The sequence below is a fragment of the Euprymna scolopes genome, chromosome 9 (assembly GCF_053919585.1).
Source record: "Euprymna scolopes isolate OS-2025 chromosome 9, ASM5391958v1, whole genome shotgun sequence".
NCBI lineage: Eukaryota > Metazoa > Mollusca > Cephalopoda > Sepiida > Sepiolidae > Euprymna > Euprymna scolopes.
Genome location: NC_136490.1, coordinates 102,656,793 through 102,661,792, shown reverse-complemented (window position 1 = coordinate 102,661,792; position 5,000 = coordinate 102,656,793). Strand labels below are relative to the sequence as shown.

General features: G+C 32.9%; 1 protein-coding gene and 1 pseudogene across 1 annotated transcript in view; one reads left to right on the top strand and one right to left on the bottom strand.

Annotated features, from left to right (window-relative positions):
* LOC145284795 (uncharacterized) overlaps positions 1-5,000 on the top strand; it is a 414,205-nt gene that overhangs the window by 102,294 nt on the left and 306,911 nt on the right. The window lies entirely within an intron of this gene.
* Positions 3,666-3,784, bottom strand: LOC145285115 (5S ribosomal RNA; annotated as a pseudogene).

Here is a 5,000-nt window from a genome sequence, read left to right as displayed (position 1 = left end):
CACTACTTCTAATATTTGTCTTTTATATCTAAATAAACGTATTTTTTTCAGTTCTATCATTGGTTTTACATTGAGTCTTATTTTGTAGATGCGATCAAACATATAAACATATGTTTGGTTCGTTTTGTATTTTGTCAAACTTTTATTTAAACTCACTATTTGTTAGATGTTGCTACATTTTAGCGCTCAAATATATATATATATATATATATATATATATATATATATATATATATATATATATATATATAACACCATTACGATAAAAGAATGTTTTAATACATTACTCTGCTGCAATATTTTAATGACATTCATTAAAAGTAGGAACCAAAATTTACTACAGGGTAAAACAATTAAATTATCACACTAGAAAAGAGGGCACAATTCCATTTCCGTTTGAGTAAATCCAGTTTCTGTTATTGTTGCAAACCATACACTAGACAAGCTGTGTACAAATCAAAAAGCGGATGGAGCCTTCCGTTATGTTTGAAAGTGACACATTCAACGAGCGAGATCGGAGATGCGCCGCTGTAACACTCATTCTTTCTACTGATCCAAATTATTAAAACAGGACCATTGCCAGCACCCTCAATTTTATGGCTTGATTGACAAACATAATCGAGACGAGCCTAGCGTTATTTGCGGCCAGAGTTGTGGCGCTTGAAGATTGGCATGCTTTCAGTCCCGAACCCATATTAAAGTGGAATTAAATAATAAGTCTTTCTCGCTTTGTTTTTATTTTTAATACTCATTAATTAATAGAGCCAGGGTATTTCATATTTACGTACAAATATCGTAATATAACAACTCACTTTTTTTCTGCTAGTGTTTATTATCTAACATGACGACCTGGAAGTGAATTCGGTAAGCTGTTGAGATTCAATAGAAAACAATTACTAAAACTTCTTAAACATTTATTTGGAGAAATTAGGATAAAAAAAAACCATTTTTTTTATGTTTTTTTTTTTAATTTTAACCGTGGATTCAAATTTCATAAAACCAAGCTACACCCGGTCATGCTCAGTTGTATAAATGAAATACAAATGTAAAATAGGCTAAGTGTATGTTTCTTATGTCTATGTTCTCAATACTTGTGGCCACTTAACGTTTGCCGAGGTGGAAATATGAAATCTATATAAAAACCAAGTACATCCAAGGGTGGAGTACTGCTGCCATATCTGGGCAGGAGCTGCTTAAAACAGCCTATCCTGTCCTTACAGAGTACAAAATAGACTTAGTGGCTTAGTGGGGGTGCCCTTTTCCCTTCCCTTAAACCTCTCTCTAACAGAAGAGACGTTGCGCGCCTGTCTTTTCCATGGCAATGCGCGTCTGAGCTCGAATCTCTGGTCCTCTTCGCCAATATTTAACGAAAACCACCCGTCTAGCTGAAATCACTGTCAATATTTTTTCCCATTCTTTATCTGTGCCTAAATCAAAACGTAGATTCCATGAACAAAGCTTTTTTCTTAGTAGTGCACGCTTGTGAGACTCTGCTCCATTTGCCTGTATCCCTCCGGACTACAACTTTGATGTCTTCAAGCAATATAAACAAATAGCTGATAAACCGCCACCTTAAGTAAGAGACTTTATCAAATCTCCATTACTAAAGATTACTACATTATTATCTCATTGATTACTGTACACTCAATAACCCTTGCCACCGAGTGGCTTCCGGGCCTTGATAAGTGGTGACTTCCATGTAAAAAAAACAAAAAACGAAAAGCGAAATAATATTGAATAAACAATACTTTAGTTTTAACTGTTCCTTTCCGGAAAAAAATGTTGTTATAGAAATAGAAAGAAGTATAAATAATATAAATATACTGAAAACACGAATGCCCAACCGAGCACATACCTTCTTGTAAACATATCGGATGGTACGAGTGTGTAAAAATAGAAATAAATGTAAATAAACTCAATGTAAGTATGTGTATATATTTATAAATATCCAGAAAAGTGTCATTTTAATAATGTGTCTGTATACCGAATAAATTAGTATTTACAATTTATGAAAATACAGTTGTGTTTTGTATTCAGATTCATTGCCTGGTCAAAATATGTACTGTAGCGCCGCCATATTTTAAGGTTAGGAAAACGCCCCTTTTAGTAGGAAACAACTGGAATCTGGACAAATATGCGTTGAAGGTTTCAGCTAATCAGAATGCGAGGACTTTGTATTGAGATAATTTATTATTTTTTGCGCGTCAATTGAAAATATTATGTTTTTTTTCTATGAAGCTAATAGCTACTTATGGTCGGTGTAATCACAATATAAATGGAAAATGTAGAATTAGACCCGGTGTCAACTGGTAGCACTGTGAAGACTAAATGTTAAGAGAGAACAATGGGATTGCCTCGTCTATAGATGTTGTGATTGTGATGGTGTTGCTCATAGAATGTTATATAGTATTTTATATTCACTAATTAATGTGTATGTAATGGTGATCAAAATTTCATAAGATAGTGGCTAATAGGGTAGATGCATTTAATTTGTAATTGTTTTCTTTCTTTTTTTTGCCAACCTACTATACTTTGCTACAGAGGGAAAATTTCTGCAGTTATTTTCTTACACAGAAGATTATTACATCACCCTAAAAACACACACACTAGGATACATAGGCTACATTACGTGTATGTAAGCAACCTCAAAGAGATAGATTATATTTTTCTGCATAAAAGGTAATACATGGAAGTGCTTTGAGCAAGGTATGTTCCATTTAAATAAATAGTGCTAATGTATGTGCCTCTTGGTTTTTGTAAGCGCAATCAGTTCAATAGAAAGGATTTCGTATATAGTAATTATATTAGTCCTAAGGACAGGCTATGCTTTCTGTCGCTCCCCTCTGTATTTATCTCATTCTATCTTTCAGTATAAGAAAAATAAATCGGTTGATTTCTCTCTCTCTCTCTCTCTCTCTCTCTTTCTCCTCCCTTTTTCTTTCTTTCTGATGAATATAATATGAAATATTAATTAAACATCGAACATAAACATTTGGATTTGACTAATTCAACTACGTGTATATATATATATATATGTGTGTGTGTGTGATTACAATGCCTTGTCAGACGAGTGCCACTCCCTCAGACACTTAAAGTCTATTAACCCAAAAATGACTTCTTTTTTTTTAAGTCCTACCGGTGAATTCACACGCTCAAGCGGGCATAACACTGAAGACGGTCATGGAGATAAATTATTACATGCACCCAGTATTTCAATCCTCCACACATCACAACTTCCCATCTCCACAGGACCATTTTTATAGACAACTGCGTGAGGGACTATCTGTACAAAGATGATGTTACAGAGTCTTAGCTTTGTACGACAGCTAAGACTCTCTCTCTCTCTCTCTCTGTTCAAAATGTTGAGATCCAGCAAAACGCAAGAGCAAGATAGCCACAAACACGTAAATCTGCAGACCAGCTTAATGCAAGCACTGGTCTTCCGCTTTATGTTTTTATATATCAGAGACCGGTGACCCCGAAAAAGGGTTCATTCGCCATTTGAAAGATCTTGATTTTAATCCTTCAGGGAGAATAGCCACCCTCCTCACCAAACGAGGCTGGTAGGGGCACCAGTTTAGACGCCGGTAACCCGACTATGAAGCAGGTAGTACTGTGTTACATGATACCAGTAGAATATGATGACCTGACACATAAAGGAGAAATGCTTACAGCACCTGGTATTTCCGAGCGGTCACCCATCTAAGTACTGACCAGGCTCTACGTTGCTTAGCTTCGGTTATCGGACGAGAACCGGTATTTTCAACGTGATATTGCCGTATAAATAAATATATATATATATATATATATATATATATATATATATATATATATATATATATATGGGAGAGTATTTCTTGGAAACTCCGCGGATTAGGTCTATCCACTTGTGCTTCCTTTCTTAAAATTAAATATGCTGTTAACTCTTTTTCAAGATGTCTTTTAACATGTTTTATTAATCATTTGTTCGTATATATATATATATATATATATATATATATATATATATATATATATATATATATATATAAAGAATTTTAAAAGTGTTCAATAAAATCATATAAAATTCTTAGGTAGTTTACTAAAAATGAACACTAATTTCATGTTCTTGTCTATTCGATGATATATATCAACATGAAAGAATATCAACCACTTTTATTTACGAATATAAACATCATCTCAGTCTGTTCTATCTGCTCTGGGGGAAAAATCTGTAAGTGTAAGCATAATACAGGCCCGGATACACACGGACAAATGAAATAAATAAAGGAATTATCAAAAGTAAGTATTTAATATTAATCGCGAATGCATATTAGAAAAAGAACAATGTCACTGACAGTGATTCATACAATTCAAATGAAATTGTGAAATCAATATTTAATGTTCTATATCAAATCGAATTTAAAATAGCTTTTCAATAAAGCGGATAAGAAGTAAATGCACATTTTACGTTAAATGTATAGAAGTAAGTGATTTATAATAAAATTGTGAACGTTGTATACAAATATTTACGGTCGAATATGTTTTAGTGTGCAATTCTAGCGGAAATATGTTTCCCGAAGTTTAGGATGTTTAAGCTTCAGTAATTATTCTTTAAAAACATATTTTTCTAATTTCTATTATATGTAAACATTGAACACGATCAAAACTGCTATCAGTGAGTATCAGCGAGTAAATAGCAACCATCTCAGTTTATGGTAATATCTTGGAAGATCTAATAAAGCAATAAGAAGAAGTTAAAGAATCTCGTTGAATTGAATGAATTAATAGAGTAGGTTAAACATTTCGGTTATTGTTCTAGTATGTTCCAATGAAGATGGAAGACATCAACTTTACTTACTCACATAGATGAAGACACGTTCACACACGCAAACGCATACATATACTTTTTTTCTAAAAAATATATAAATATGAACTTACATTTCAGATGACAATAAATTTCATTTACATATGTCAGGTGTGTTTGAATAAAATCGAATACAAAAGACAAATATAATCGA